The 17,710-nt window shown below is 37.7% G+C and overlaps 1 protein-coding gene across 8 annotated transcripts in view; it reads right to left on the bottom strand.

The window, feature by feature from the left end:
* Nucleotides 1-17,710, bottom strand: part of LOC123504522 — a 115,371-nt gene that overhangs the window by 89,142 nt on the left and 8,519 nt on the right. The window lies entirely within an intron of this gene.

The raw sequence follows: 17,710 nt of genomic DNA, 5'->3' as shown, positions 1-17,710 counted from the left end.
GTAGAGTGCTTGAGAAAAAAATTCAAGTGGTATCATAAATTCTATCTCCACATGGTCGATGTCACTATGCTCAATGCATATAACATTTGGCTGGTAAGAACCACAGGTCCCACTGCTAGAAAGCTAAAATTCAAAGAATTTGTCTACAACGTTGCATATCAACTTTTTTTTTTTTTTTTTTTTTTTACGGTAAGGCCTATAGCGCCTGTAGGCACACTTGAAGAGTGTATGGGAAGCGCTGTTCAGCTTTCGCCCATTACTGGCGCAGGCAATTCTATTTATAGTGGTACCCATATTAGGGCCCATATCACCACCCAAGCTCATCTTGAGTGTAACCACCTAGAACCTGGGTATCATGGTGACATGTAGGTAACTTTAAACCACTCGACAAATGGCAAAGTGTTTTAAGGCTGTACGTGGTGGGATTCGAACCTACGCGTGGACGTCTGCCCGATCCCACGCTCACCACCTTATCCACTATGCCACCGCCTCCCTACTACTTGAGGAGTTCGGTACCGTCACCAACAGCCGACATGGTCACCGCGGGCAGCCTGCGGGTGAAAGGCCAGATCGTTTGCTGGCTTACGAATACATCAGTCGCCACCATCTCCGATACACAAATCAAAATGAAGGGACTAACAAGAACTAGCAACTCAACTGTCATGTCCGTGTGAACACAAGGGTCACGACTATGTGCAGAGAGTGTGATGTGCCACTGTGTCCAACAAAATGTTTTACAGCATATCACACAATGAAAAACTACTGAACACACACACACACACACTCTTTCTCTTTCTCTCTCTCTCTCTCTCTCTCACACACACACACACACACACACACACACACACACACACAATCATAAGTTATTATCGGATCATCAATTTGGCTTTAGAAAAGGGAGGTCATGTGTAACAAATCTACTGAGCTTTTATTCAACCAACCCAACCTAGGGATCCCAGAATTAAAAAATACTACCATCATGACAAGTTATCTAACAATAATACAACATAATACCATGAACTGGAGAACAAATAAACAATCCCTAATTGAAAACTACTTAAAAATCCAACCAGAATTAATTTTAATGAATAGCCATGGCTTAAAAGCTAATGAATCATTAAAAATACCGGGATATCATGTACATAAAATAAATCATAGTGAAGAGCTTGCTGATGGATCTGCTATAGCTGTTAAATATAACATTAAACATAAACTTTATGACGATTACGACACAGATGTATTAGCCGTAGAGATTGATACCAGTCTGGGTCCAGTAATTATCTCTACCACTTATTTACCACCTAGACGACCCTATTTGCCACTCACTGATATCCATAAACTCATAAGTAACAACATTCCAACATACATTATTGGAGATCTTAACGCAAGGCATACCCACTTTGGGAATAAAGACAATAATATAAAAGGAAAAAGTTTGGTAAACTTAATAAATAAGGGTAAAATGATGCACCTAGGTCCTTTTTCCCCAACTTTTTTAGGTGCAAATTCTGCTACAACACCAGATAAAATCTTTTCTAACAAACATCATTATCTAAATTGCATGTCTGAACCCGGGGAATTAACTACATCCGACCATATACCAATTATCTTCAGATTGTCAACAAAACCATTTATCTATGACACACCACAAATATATAAAACTAGTAAAGCTAACTGGGAATTATTTCATGAAACTTTAAATAAATATATAACATTAAAAGAACTAAACGAAAGTGATATAGAACATCTTGAAGACGCAACCAATGAATGGATGGAATGTGTAAAAAAGGCAATGGACAAGGCTATCCCAAAAAGCAATCATAAATTCATCCATCAACTAAAAAGTACTCCTGAAACGAGAAACCTAGAACATCAATTTAAAACACTAAAACAAAATGCCTTAACAAATGGATGGACCAATGGTTCCTATACAGAATATATTAGAATTCGAAATGAACTAAGAGAAAGATGCAAAGAAAACTATAATAAGAATTGGGAAGAGAAAGTTGCAGACTTAATGAATCACAGTAAAAAAACAGTAAAGAATTTTGGAACAAATTCAAAGTATTAAAAGGTAAAAATATCATACATACCAACTATATGAAAGACTCAGACGGGAACAAATATTATACAGATAAAGAAAAATGTGACTTACTGGAAAGAACTTGGAGGGATATATTTAGAATTACTGAAGAAGAAGAAAATAAATTTGATAAAAATCATTCAGATCATATAGAAGCTTTCATAAACGTAAACCAAGAAAGAGTATCTAATTTTCCCACATCAAATTTAAGTAGATTAAATGAAGAAAACTATCAAACAAGAAAAATTGAAAAAGACGAAATAAAAAGTTATATAAGAAGATTTAAAAACAAGGCACCAGGAACCTCTAAAATCAATAAATCAATATTAGATAATATTCCAGATAAAGCCCTAGAACAACTTAAAACATATTCAATGCTTGCTACTCAGCTGGGTATTTTCCAAATGCATTTAAATCAGCTATAATAAAATTCATTCCTAAAAAAGATAAGTCACCAATTCAGCCACTTAACTATAGACCAATTTCGCTACTAGAAGTCCCAGGGAAACTATATGAGAGAATACTACAAGGAAGATTAAACTCATTTCTAATAGAAAATAATATTTTACACGAAAGACAACATGGCTTCAGAACAAACAAAGGAACGCACACAGCAATAGCTACCACCTATGAAACTATTGCAAACGCACTGGCTAACAAACACCAAGTTTACGTAGTATTAAGAGATGTTGCCAAGGCATTTGATAAAGTTTGGCACGATGGATTAAAATATAAATTAATAAGACTAAAATGCCCACAATATTAGAGAAAACCTTATGCAATTTTTAAACAATAGAATAGCAACAATTGTAATTGGCAATGACCGAAGCAATGGAATAGAACTAAAAAGTGGAGTACCTCAAGGAGTGTACTCTCCCCACAATGTATTCAATATATACCAACGATCTACCACAGGCAGGGCCAGGCTGCCTTGACACTATATTTGCAGACGATATTACTCAGGTCATAACATCACCAAGCAAATCCAAAAATATGCTTAAAATTAAAGTTGAAAGAGAAATCGAAAGAATAAATAAATATGAAAAATCATGGAAAATTCAAACAAGCGAGGAAAAATTTAAAATAATACCTATTGCCCAATATAAAACTATGAAAATTAAAGTAAATGGTAAAGATTTAGACACTTGCAAACAAGGTAAATTTCTGGGACTAAAACTGCAACGCACAGGAATGATTGGACACTGCTCAAACATTAAAAACAAAGGTAATGCAGTCTTAACCAACTTAAGAAGATTTCGCAATCTATCACCTAAAATAAAAACCACCCTTGTAAAAACACTATTAATACCAATATTAGAATATCCGCCAATTCCAGTATGTGCAATGTCACTTACACAAAAAAGAAACATGCAAGTGGTACTAAATAAAGCAATAAAGTTCATAAACTGCAATGAAGATAGTGAGGCAACCCTGGAAGAGCTTCACACAAAATATAACATTACTCCACTAAATATATCAATTAATCAAAAAGCTAAGAAAGCCTGGGAAGCTGTGAGAGTCACTGAACCTGAACATTATAACAGGTTAATAATAAACCACGAAAGAGAACACTCATGGTTCCCCAAAACCAGCAAAGTAATACACCAAGTTATTCCTGAACCAATAATTACTAGGCAACGTTAATTTTGTTCAGTTTTTCCACAGAGACCACCAGAAAGACGACAGCGAGACAGCGATCTACAACCTGATCCTTACCCTTATCCTTCCTCTAAACTAACGCAACTAACTAACTACTAAAAGGAACAAAACTAACTTATACCCAATAACAAAATTAATACAAAAGCAATCCTAATTAACTACTAACTTGAAAGAATGTATAACTTATGAAAATTACCTAAAGTCAAGATTATTACACATGTAATCATTCCTAATATATAATCACCCAACATGACTATGTAAATACCGCAATTTCGGGTCTGCAGCACCAGCAGTCATATATAACAGGGTTTAGCTGTGTCTCTTTTGGGGAAGCCTGTCCACTAGAAGCACATGGGACAAAAGCACAAAAGAAGCACTCTCTCTCTCTCTCCGCACAGTGGACAGATCACTCTTCCCCAAAAGTCCGTGTTGATAGGGAAAGCTGTGGTCCTGCTGGTGAAGATGCAGTTCCCGAATTGCGTATATGAATGAAAGATGAATGAATGAGGGACGATAGTCTGTTACTGCAAAAAAAAAAAAAAAAAAAATAAAATATATATATATATATATATATATATATATATATATATATATATATATATATATATATATATATATATATATATATATATATATATATATATATATATATATATATATATATATATATATATATATATATATATATATATATATATATATATATATATATATATATATATATATATATATATATATATATATATATATATATATATATATATATATATATATATATATATATATATATATATATATATATATATATATATATATATATATATATATATATATATATATAATAAAAATAGCACTGTGGTTAAGCCCACAAACTATCTCTCTTCTACTTTCTTTCACCCCATTTCTTCACCCCTACTTTTCCTCTAGCTAGCTCATTCTTGTCTTCTTCACCCCACTATAAAAAAAAAAAAAAAAAAAAAGTGTATGAGAGAGAGAGAGAGAGAGAGAGAGAGAGAGAGAGAGAGAGAGAGAGAGAGAGAGAGAGAAAATAATAGGCCATGTTTATGTCTGATCTAGAGCAATATTTCGCATTACCATTACCAGTGCATATGCTTTTTTTATTTGACCAATTTATCCATTCCATATGTATGTTATTTACTCCATATACTTTGATGCCATTCACTTTATTTGCAATTCAAAATATTAGTGTCAGAATAATGGAAAGAATATTACTTATACGGAAACTGGCATTATAAAAATAAAATACTTTTGTTTTATCATTTATTTCTCTTGAAGCAAGCAAGCAAGAGAGAGAGAGAAAGAGAGAGAGAGAGAGAGAGAGAGAGAGAGAGAGAGAGAGAGAGAGAGAGAGACAACAGTGAATCTTTATATTAGTTCAACTTCGAGCGTTGACAACGCTGTCCCGTCGACGAAGTGGCAACAAGCGGTCTGTGTGTATCCCCCTTGACGCCTTCCCCTACCTCCCTCCTCCCATCCCACTCTCCACAATGCCTCCAAATACTGCCAGAAATCCATTTTTGTGGCGAAAAATACTTTGAAATATGGTAGCTACAGTAAATTTTGAGTTAAAGAATTGTTAAATGAAGTATTTGTGAAACATCTTTATAAAGTAAATATCATTCATTGAAAGTCAATCGTTCGCTGATTTAGCCGCACCAGGAGACACCCTTTGAATGTGAGTGCCGCAGTTTACGGGTTAATGTAATGTAGGTAATATTTCTTTGCAGTCACATTTTTTTACATCCCATTTTACTTTTTTATTACTAAATTTACACTAACATTTTCTCATTCTCCCTACCTACATATTTTTTTGCTAATGTCAATTATATTTATTCTACCTATATATGTAACTTCAATATTAATGCAACATTCATTACACTTTGTTTTAGCAGCACCTCTACTGTCATACATTATTATCTGCTCTATCCAAGTTGAATTAGCTACTCTACTTGTGGTATGTAGGTGATTTATGATATTTATAGTTTACATTATCATCTTTTCATGCTTTTCAATTATGCTCAATTACAATATATATATATATATATATATATATATATATATATATATATATATATATATATATATATATATATATATATATTGCACAATTATCACATGTAATATAGGCAAGAAACAATACTTATAACATATACACTTTATTCACCATATGTAACACATTTTTACACATGTATGTAACATTGTTCCTTATGTTCCAGTGATTTAATTATGCATGATCATGTAACATTTCTATGTCTTTATACAAATCTTGTATATTATATTTACTAGTCATTACCATAAATGTGTAAATTTTTCATCAATAATGCATTTTACTTTTAAAATAGCATCAAATTAATCTATTTAGCCATGTTATACATACATACTATATCATATTTTTGCTATTCAATTGCAAACTAACTATATTTTCTTAATTGTTTTCACACTTATGTGATATTTATTTTGCTCAGTGCATTGTATGACATGTCTTATTATCATTATTGTTCTTTTTGAAGTGCTTACGTATTGACTAGAGTGCTCAGTGAGGACACCTTCGTTAGCGTGATCGAGCAATATCATAGAAAGACTACTTTGTTAACGAGGAGAAATGTAATGTTCTACCGTATGGTGTACTGGGGCTGTGTATTGTTCCGCTACCCCAAGGGACGCCACGCTCAGTCTGGTTCCTAACTGCAGCTTAAGGAACAGGCCCACACTCAGTTTGGCAATCCGATTGCCTTCCTTCTTTGACTGGTCCTCCTGTCCTGCACAGCCAGTCTAGTTCTACAGTCTACTGTCTACAGTCACACTCCAGTGTGTAGACTGTAATTATGCATCATCACGCTAGCTACAAGCTTCATCTAGCCGCTCTGACTACAAGTCTCTCTGGCCGCCGGCTACTTCTCGAGCCTCCCTCACGGCCGCTCGCTACCAAGCTTCCAGTACATTTTGTATCCTACAATAAACACATGGAAGCTCCCCCAGTGTTTCTCTTCAGCCACACCAGAACATATTGATGTTGCCAGCGGTACCAGGACAAGCTCTCAAGGCGTCGAGGAACAGATTCAGCCAGTCTTTGGAGCATTGAGGGTTCTAAGTTGTCCCAAATGTCCTTGATCTCCTTCACAAGCTTTTCCACAGTTGCTGTGTTACGTCCTCGTAGTCTTTGTTTTATCAGTCCTCACACATTTTCAATTGGATTAAAATCTGGACCATTACCAGGTCAATCGTTTATGTAATCCACTCCTACAAATTCAAGCCATTCTTTGATTAGTTTTGCTGTGTGTGCTGGGGCACCATCCTGCATGAACACCTCACTCTTACAGGCATCAAAGCAGTCCCCGAGATGGTCACACAACAGTTCCAAATATGATTCCTTGTTCACTGTTGTGTTTTTAGGTAATATAAACAGCTTGCCCAAACCATAGTACCCAAATGCACCCCATACCATGACACTATCAATGTGCTTGACTGTCCCTTGTGTGTACTTGGGATGGTGCGGGTCCGCACCCAGATGGTCTAACCTTACCTCCTCGGTTCCCAGTAACATTAAATGTAGCCTCATCGGTCCACAAAACCTTCTTCCACTTTTCATTGTCCCAATTCAGATATTTCTTACAAAATTTCACACGATTGTTTTTCTGTTTCTCCGTCAGAAGAGGTTTGCGTCGTGGTGCCCGATGCTCATAAGACAAATCGTCCTTGAGGCGGCGTTGTATTGTCCTAACAGACATATGTTGCAGGAGTTTTGGATTTTTTTCCTTCACTTTTGTTTCAGCTTCCACCTGTCTTTGGATAACCAAAGTTCTTTTTGATATCTTTTTAGCTGGTCCAGTCCTCTTGACTTGGAGTGGGGGATAATCACCTCCCGCTGTCTTGCATTTCTTTGTCCGTCTCTGGACACTGCAACGATACTTTGGTCTGGATTGATATATCCTTGTTAGACTTTCCTGCCTTATAAAGTGAGCTTATTGCTGCATTTTTCTCCCTTGTGAGCTCTGGGCCTCGTGGCATTATTACAAAAATCACACAAAAAATACAGCACGTCAGAGTGGAACCTAACGGAGATAGAATAACAATATGGAGACTGGAGAAAAATAAGGTTAAAAAAAATCAAATCAAGAATACGAATAGTATCTTGCAGCAGTTGTTCTAGGTAGGAGATAAAAGTTAAGTGCTTTTTCACCCAATGATCAATGAAAGGAGATGAAAAATAAAACTGCAAATAAACACCGAAATCTCCAAAAATGTACATCTTAGGAAAAAGGAGAGGTCAGAATATGATCAATTTTAGAAATTAAGTCCTCAAAAAAATTCCATATAATCGGAAGTGAAAGATATAGTTATAACAATATAGTGAAACATTTGAAACATTTAAGACAGTGGGCATGAAAGCTAGTCTAGTCGTTGCTTACAGAAGATGTAGCATAAGTTAATAAAGTTGAGAAGAGTTTATTGGTTGATACCACAAGAGTACTTTGACCTGGTGATATTTTTGGTTTCCTTCTGACGCTGGAGTATGTCACAATATATAGTGTATAGTTTTAAGTGAGAGATGTATGCATGTAGTTTTGTAAGAAGGAAGAGAGCTGTCTTTAGAGGACAGGCTTTGATTGTCTCCTTGTATTTCAAGATACAAAGAAACACTGCCGGAAAGTGAGACACTGAACAAAGTTTAGTGTAATCACAATTGAGTTACTGGTAAGTTCACAGCACATCCTGATGCAGTGAACATCAAATGAATGATGAAGAAGGGGATCTTCTGAGATAGAACAAAAATTAGGAACACACTACTACCAATAATAGGCCTTTTTATAAAGTATAAATACTTTCATTCATTTTAATACTACCTGATTTAACTGGCATTGCTCGGATCAACAGAACCATGCCTACTAAATTTCATCGAAATCAGTTCAATGACATTTCCCTGGTAAGTAAGTGATCCACATAAAGATTGACAGATAGACAGCGTCTTTGGAATTCAACTCCAAACTGTCAAATAACGTTACATTTATACCTCTCCCTACCATTAAAATCTAACATAATAATGAAGTTTGATGTCATCAAAATGTGTTATTGCATATATGGTATGACCATTAAGAATTGAATAACGGTGACAAATTTTCCTGAACAATACCTTATTTGCGCTCGAAATAAATACATACCCTATGATATTCTCCAAATCAAAAGAAATTCTCAACCAGATTTCATCACAATCATTTTTTTTTTTTTTTTTTTGCTCTGAGCTCTTTCCATAAGGGAACGGTTGGCTGGATGACCAGCAGTCGAACTAGGTGGACACACACACACACACACACACACACACACACACACACACACACACACACACACACACACACACATGTATGTGTATGTATATATATGTATATATATATATATATATATATATATATATATATATATATATATATATATATATATATATATATATATATATATATATATATATATATATATATATATATATATATAATCTCAAAGTCAGCCCTGCTCTCATTGCGTCGTGTGCCTCGTCTTCGGTGTGAATCGGCCTATATGTTTTCAATGCACGTGTTGTGTGTGTGTGTGTGTGTATATATTCACCTAGTTGTATTCACTTAGTTGTAATTTTACTGGGCCTGGGTATCATACTCGTGTGGCCCAGTCTCCATATCTACACACATCCAACTTTCCTTTAAAACTATGCACACTCCCCGCTGACACCACCTCCTCACTCAAACCATTCCACACCTCCACACATCTTTGTGGGAAACTATATTTCTTCACATCCTTCAAGCATATTCCCTTGGCTATCTTTTTACTATGCGATCTTGTAGTTCTATTTAAGTTTTCCTCTCTCAACATCATTTGCTCATTATCCACTTCATCCAGTCCGTTCAACAGTTTATAAACCTGTATTAAATCTCCTCTTTCTCTTCTTTGTTCCAAGGTAAGCAAATTCATTTCTTTTAATCTCTCCTCATAGGTCATTTCTGCCAATTCCGGAACCATTTTTGTTGCCATTCTCTGCAATCTCTCCAACTTCCTTATATGCTTCTTTTTATAAGGGGACCAAACCACTCCAGCATATTCCAATCTTGGTCTAATTACCGTACTAATTAATTTCTTCATCATATCTTTATCCATATAATGGAAGGCTAATCCAATATTTTTATCAAATTATACGTTTCTCCAAACATCTTATCAATATGAGCCTCAAACTGCCCATGGTCTTGTATTATCACTCCCAAATCCTTTTCCTTTTCCACCTTTTTCAACACTACTTCTTCACCCATCTTATATGACCCTCTTGGCCGTCTTCCACTCTTCCCCATCTCCATCACATGACTTTTGCTCAGATTAAATTCCATTTGCCACCTCTTGCTCCACTCCCAAATCTTATCCAGATCTGCCTGTAAAATTTCACAATCTTCTTCACTCTTCACACACCTACACAACTTCGCATCATCCGCAAACAAATTAATATAACTGTTTACTCCTCTGGCATGTCATTAATATATACAAGGAAAAGTATTGGTGCCAGCACTGAGCCTTGTGGGACTCCACTCTCCACCACCAACCAGTCCGACTTTGCATCCCTTATTACCGTTCTCATCTCCCTCCATCTCAAGTAGTTTTCCATCCACTTTAACACTTTTCCTTTCAGTCCTCCATAAATCTCTAATTTCCATAACAGTCTCATGTGAGGTACCTTGTCAAAAGCTTTCTTTAAATCCAAATATACACAGTCCATCCATCCTCTCTCTCTTGTATTTTGTCAACCACTCTTGAATAAAAGCTCAGTAGATTTGTTACACATGACCTCCCTTTCCTAAAGCCAAATTGATGATCCGATAATAACTTATGATCCTCCAGGAACCGTATCCAATATTTCTTTATCACCCTCTCACAAATCTTACCGACCACACTTGTTAGAGACACAGGTCTATAGTTAAGAGGCTCTTCCTTACTGCCTCCCTTATAAATGGGCACCACTTCAGCTCTCTTCCACTCTACTGGTACTTCCCTGTTTCTAATGAACACCTTATAATATCATATAATGGATCAATCAATTCTTCTCTACACTCCTTCAATAATTTTCCTGAAACTTCATCTGGTCCCATCGCTTTATCATCTTTAAGTTCCTCCAACATTTTATATAACTCCTTTTAGGTATCTTAATGTCATCCATGTGCACATTTCCTTGTACATTCTGAGGCTTTACAAACATTGTTTCTTCAGTAAATACTTGCTGAAACCTATTATTTAGCAATTCCGCTATATTCTTAGGGTCATCTACTATCCCTTGCTCTCCTTTTAATCTTTCAATGGACTCTCTCTTTTAAGTTTACCATTTATGAACCTGTAAAACAATTTTGGATGTTCCTTACTCTTGTCTACAATATCTTTTTCAAATTTTCTTTCTTCCTCCTCCTTACCCTCACATACTCATTTCTCGCCACTCTATAATTCTCCTTATTTAGTATATTCCTGCTCTTTTCCATCTTTTCCAAGCCACATCTCTCTTTTCCTTAGCCTTAACACAAGTTGCATTAAACCAATCCTTTCTTCCTTCCTCTCTCGGTTTATACTTTGGTACAAATTTCATAACTCCTTCTTTATAATATTTCATAAAAATCTCATATTTTTTTGCACTTCTCTGATTTGTAACATCTCCTCCCAATCTAATTTTCTGAAATAATTTTTCAAACTTTCTGTGTCCATCTTTCTATAATTCAATCTACCACTCCTGTATGTCTCGTCCTTCCTTCGCTGTGTTGTTGCTATCTGCATTTCCATAACCACATGATCACTCTTTCCCAAAGGACACTTGTATTGTATATCTCCACATAGGTACACTTCTCTTGTTAACACCAAATCCAGTCTAGCCGGTTCATCATCTCCTCTATATCTAGTATTTTCCTTCACCCTCTGTTCCATCATATTTTCCATCATTAGATTAAGAAATCTCTCTCCCATGCTTCCTCTCCAACACCACTTACTAGATTTTCCCAATCCACCTCCTTACAATTAAAATCTCCTACTAGTATCACCTTTCTTTTTCCAGATAATACACTTTCCAAACTCTGTAAAGTATCCTTGATCATATTGTCGTATTCCTTAATGTCCAAGAATTTGTTTTAGGAGGTACATAGGTCACCATGATTATTAATTCTTTTCCATCACTTTTTATCCTTATGCTTATCACTTCTGCGTTGTTCTTCCCATACCAAACCTTATCCACATTTATTTATTTCTTCGTCATAATCATAACTCCTCCTCCACCTTTACTCTCTATCCTTTCTCCATATATTATATTTATTATCCAAATTTATCTTTGTTTTTCATGCAATTTTGTCTCAGTCAAACACACTATATCAGGCTTCTCCACCATCATATAGTCTTGCAATTCCAATCTACTTGACAGTATCCCATCTATATTAGTATACATTACGGTCCACCCACTGCTCCTCTAGGGGTTCCTCCGCATTCCTTCTTTCCACATACCACTTTCTGACTCTCTCTCCTATAACTCTCCAAAAACTTTTCTCTTTCCTCCTCAGACCGCTCATCATTTTTCCTTCTCGCCTCTTCCACCAATTCCTTATATCTTCTCCTCTCTTCCTCATTTCTATTCTTTCTCACAAACACCTCTTTACAACCTTCTATCTCTTAACTTTGATGTTCTATATAGGATATCCTCCGCAGATTGTTGTGACTTCAGTACTACTTTAATCGGTCTGCTCACTCCCTCCTTATACGGACCCAGTCTATGGATCTCTTCCACTTCTTCTTGTAGGTCTTTTTTCATCATCATTTAGATTTTTGAACAGATCTCTTACCGTTTTTAATTCTTCCTTAATTCTCTTAGGCTTATATGTTATATTTTGTTCTTTCATCCCAAATATTAACACACTTCTTCTTTTCTGCTATTTCCTTATCAATGTTTCCTTATTCTTCATTACATTAACCAGTTCCTTGGACCTTTCTTTTTTGTCTTCCTTCAACTGATCTTTAATTATTTCTTGTAATCCAACCATCTCTGCTTCCCTCGACTCAGTCCATTGTGTTTTCTTCAGTTCCCATTCCTTTCAAACCTTTCATTCTGCTCACTAATCATTTCCTTAAAGTCATCTTTCTCCTTTACTACTCTCTCCATTTTCTCCTCCAACCGTCTCTTGTATTTTTCAACCTCCACTCTCAAGTGTGCATTCTCATCCACCAATCGTTTTTCATTTTCCTCCAGTCTCTTAACTCTTTCCTTCAAAGCCTTGCGGAATTCTCTATCCTGCTCCTCCTCACTCCTCTGAACTTTTAATTCCTTCACCAACTCCTCAAATCTCTTCTCCAACATTACCAATCTACCTTGCATTGTTGCCCGTTGAAGATGGACTCATGCTTTGACTGGCCACTTTCGGCTTTGCTCCCTGGGCCTCATCAACATATTTTGAATTTGGTAATTTATTTCTTACCGGTCTATCCATTTTTTTTTTTACTCTTTCTGGGAGCATGTGGGTGTGTGGTCACTGGGGGCCAGGCCTGGTAGCTATGTGTGTGTGGTGGGATGCGTTGGCGGCTGCTATGGCTGGCCTTTGTGTGGTTCCCGCTCTGTCGTTTGGAGTGTGGAGGTTCTCACACCTCCGATCACTCCCATGTGTGTGTGTGTGTGTGTGTGTGTGTGTGTGTGTGTGTGTGTGTGTGTGTGTGTGAGCGTGGGCTTGCCATGAAAGTAGAACCTATATACATAAGACAATGCACATACCAAATCAATCGTCAGTGGTATAACAGGGGATGCAAAATGTGGAGCAATAAATTTCTCAGGTAATTCGGATTTTTTGAGTAACCCGGATTGGCTCTTCCCAAAATTGGTCCAACATATTCCGGATGTGTGTGTTCACTGTTCACTGTTTCATCTGCTGCAGTCTCTGACGAGACAGCCAGTCGTTACCCTATGGAGCGAGCTCAGAGCTCATTATTTCCGATCTTTAGATAGGCCTGAGACTAGGCACACACCACACACCGGGACAACAAGGTCACAACTCCTCGATTTACATCCCATACCTACTCACTGCTAGGTGAACAGGGGCTACACGTGAAAGGAGACACACCCAAATATCTCCACCCGGCCGGGGAATCGAACCCCGGTTCTCTGGCTTGTGAAGCCAGCGCTCTAACCACTGAGCTACTGTGTGTGTGTGTGTGTGTGTAATTCACTTTGGTCGCCTGATGGTCACCCAGCCAGACTTCTCCATTACGGAGCGAACTCAGAGCTCATAGACCGATCTTCGGGTAGGACTGAGACCACATCACACACACACACACACCGGGAAAGCGGGGCCACAACCCCTCGAGTTACATCCCGTACCTATTTACTGCTAGGTGAACAGTGGCCACACATTAAGAGGCTTGCCCATTTGCCTCGCCGCTTTCCTGGACTCAAACCCAGCCCTCTCGATTGTGCTCGAGCGTGCTAACCACTACACCACGCGGTGTGTGTGTGTGTGTGTGTGTGTGTGTGTGTGTGTGTGTGTGTGTGTCTGTGTGTGTGTAATTCACCTCGGTCGTCTGCGGGTCACCCAGCCAGTCTTCCCCATTACGGAGCGAGCTCAGAGCTCATAGACCGATCTTCGGGTAGGACTGAGACCACAACACACTCCACACACCGGGAAAGCGAGGCCACAATTCCTCGAGTTACATCCCGTACCTATTTACTGCTAGGTGAATAGGGGCTACACATTAAGAGGCTTGCCCATTTGCCTCGTCGCCTCCGGGACTCGAACCCGGACCCTCTCGAGTGTGAGTCGAGCGTGCTAACCACTACACTACGCGGTGTGTGTGTGTGTGTGTGTGTGTGTGTGTGTGTGTGTGTGTGTGTGTGTGTGTGTGTGTGGTGTGTGTGACTGGTGTGGTGTGGTGTGGTTTGGTGATATGTAGGTAATTACAAGCCACTCAACACATGACTAAGTTTCAAGATGGCTTAGAACCTACGAATGGACATCTGCCCAAACTCACCACCACCACCTTACTCACTACGCCACCACGTTCTATATATATATATATATATATATATATATATATATATATATATATATATATATTACCATATTTATACTTTCAACTACTTATTTTGATAGAATTCGGTAGGAGTGTTACTTTGTTCCTGTTTGTATATTCTGTATGTATGTGCATTTGTTTCTTACCTTTTAACTTATTTTTATTTTGATGAGATTTAGGTGTGTGTGTGTGTGTGTGTGTGTGTGTGTGTGTGTGTGTGTGTGTGTGTGTGTGTGTGTGTGTGTGTGTGTGTGTGTACTATACATGAGTATATCAAAAGCCCTCTATCCTTTCGCGGAGATCTCCATCCTTGAAGATTTTAATGTTCACCACCATCTTTGGCTTTCCTCTCCTTTCACTAACCATCGAGGTGAACTAGCTTTCACCTTTGCTATCCTTCATGATCTAAAGCAACTAGTGCAACATCTTACTCGTATTCCTGACCGTCTTGGAGATAAGCCCAACATTTATCTTACCTCTAATCTTTCTGCTTATGCTGTCACCCTATCTTCTCCATTGGGCTCCTCCAATCACAATCCCATTTCTGTATCTTGTCCTATTTCTCCAATCCCTCCTCAGGATCCCCTACGGCGAAGGTGCCTCTGGCGTTTTGCCACTGCCAGTGGTGGGGAACTGAGGAAGTATTTTGCTGATTTCCGCTGCAATGACTTCTGTTTCTGTGTCAGAGAGCCATCTCTGTGTGCTGAACACATTACAGGTGTACATTCCTTACCCTTTTTTCTCAACTTAAACCTTCTCAACTTTTGTTTAACACAGCCTGTTCTCGTGTTATACATGATAGACTGGTTGCCCACAAAAGGTACTTGAGCATTCCATTTCCTGAATCTCATGCACTTTATATTTCTGCCCAGAATCATGCCAAGTCTGTTCCTCAACTTGTCAAACACTCCTTCATAAAAATGTCAAAATCTTTCAAACTCTAACTCACCTCGTGACTCCTGGCATCTGACCAAAAATATCTCAAATAACTTTACTTCTTCATCCTGATGGGACCACTGCCACCTCAGTCTTCTCTTAAACCTTTGCTAAAAACTCCCCCTTGGATGATTCTGGGCTTGTCCATCCCTCTCCTCCTCCCTCTGACTTTTCTTCTCTTCAAACTTCTTGGCAATGTTGTTTTCCTCGCTGGCCTCGGAAGACTTATGGATCTGATTGGGTACCTCCTATTGTTCTCAAAAACTCTGCCTGGCCAAACTTTTTCAACTGTGTCTATCGACACAACTAGGATGATACCAGCATTAAAGCGCCTGGAGTATAGAGATAGATTAAAGGAATTAAACATGTTTTCATTTGAAAGGAGATGTATAAGAGGGGATATGATAGTTATTTAAAATGTTCTCAGATACAAACTATATAGATGTGAGATCTTTCTTTACCTTAGAGGAAGGAAATAGGGCTAGAAATCATGGCAGGAAGATTAGAAAGCAAGGCTGCAGGTTAGATATAAGAAAATATTTCTTTAGTCATAGAGTGGTAGACTTCTGGAATGCATTGCCAGAGACGGTTGTAAATAGCACTAGTTTGACAATGTTTAAAAAGATTAGATAAGCACTTAAATTTATTAGATTTATAATTATGTATAGCACTGCATGATAGTTTTTATAAGAAATTTACTATAGTTAAATAAGACATGATCCCCAAGTATGGGGACCACAAATTGTAGAGGATTTCGCTGCAGGACTTAGCCCTGTTAATGGGCCACATATTTAGAATTAGTATATAATGTATTGTGTACTTGTAAGTGTATCTTTAAGTACTGATGACGAGGTCGCTGTGCGACTGGTACAGGATAACCTAGATGGGCCCTGGTGGCCCTTTGTTATCCTATTATTTATGTTATGTTATATCGACTTCTACTTTCCCTTCTTGCTGGAAGTTTGTCTACATTCAGCCTGTTCCTAAAAAAGGGTGACCATTCTAATCCTCCAAACTACCGTCCTATAACTTTAATCTCTTGTTTGTCTAAAGTTCTGAATCTATCCTGAATAGGAAGAATCTTAAATCTTCCTATCTTAAATTCTTTACAATCTTCTATCTGATCGACAGTATGGCTTCCGTCAAGGCTGCTCTACTGGTGATCTTCTGTCGTTCCTTATTGAGTCCTGGACATCCTCTTTTAGAGATTTCAGTGAAATTTTGCTGTCACGTCAGACACATCAAAAGCTTTTTATATATTCTGGCACAAAGCTTTGATCTCAAAACTGCCCTCCAACGGCTTCTATCCTTCTCTCTTCAACTTTATCTTAAGTTTTCTTTCCGACCGTTGTATTGCAGTCGTGGTAGACGGCTACTGTTCTTCTAAATCTATTAACAGTGGTGTTCCTTAAGGTTGTTCTGTCCTGTCACCCACTCTCTTTCTATTATTCATTAATGACCTTCTTAACCAAATTTCTTGCCCTATCCACTCCTATGCTGATGATACCACCCTACATCTTTCCACATCCTTTCAGCGACGACCAACCCTTCAGAAAGTCAACAGATCACACAGGGACGCCACAGAACACCTGACTTCTTATCTTTCTAAAATTTCTGATTGGGGCAGAGAAAACTTAGTTGTGTTCAATGCCTCAAAAGCTCAATCCCTCCATCTATCAACTGGATACAACCTTTCAGACAACTATCTCCTCTTCTTCAATGACACTCAACTGTCTCTCACTTTCATACTGAATATTCTCGGTATATCCTTTACTCATAATCTTAACCGTAAACTTCACTTCTTGCTAAACACAAGTTTCTATGAAGTTAGGCGTTCTGAGGCGTCTCCGCCAATTTTCTCGTCCCTCCGACTGCTCTGGACAAGGACCTTAATCGTCCTTGTATGGAGTACTCTTCGCATGTTTGGGGAGTTTCCACCCACACATTATTAAACTGGGTGGA

Source organism: Portunus trituberculatus, chromosome 16 (assembly GCF_017591435.1).
Source record: "Portunus trituberculatus isolate SZX2019 chromosome 16, ASM1759143v1, whole genome shotgun sequence".
Lineage (NCBI taxonomy): Eukaryota > Metazoa > Arthropoda > Malacostraca > Decapoda > Portunidae > Portunus > Portunus trituberculatus.
Note: the sequence above shows the minus strand (reverse complement) of the source record. Positions and strands in the feature narration are given on the sequence as shown.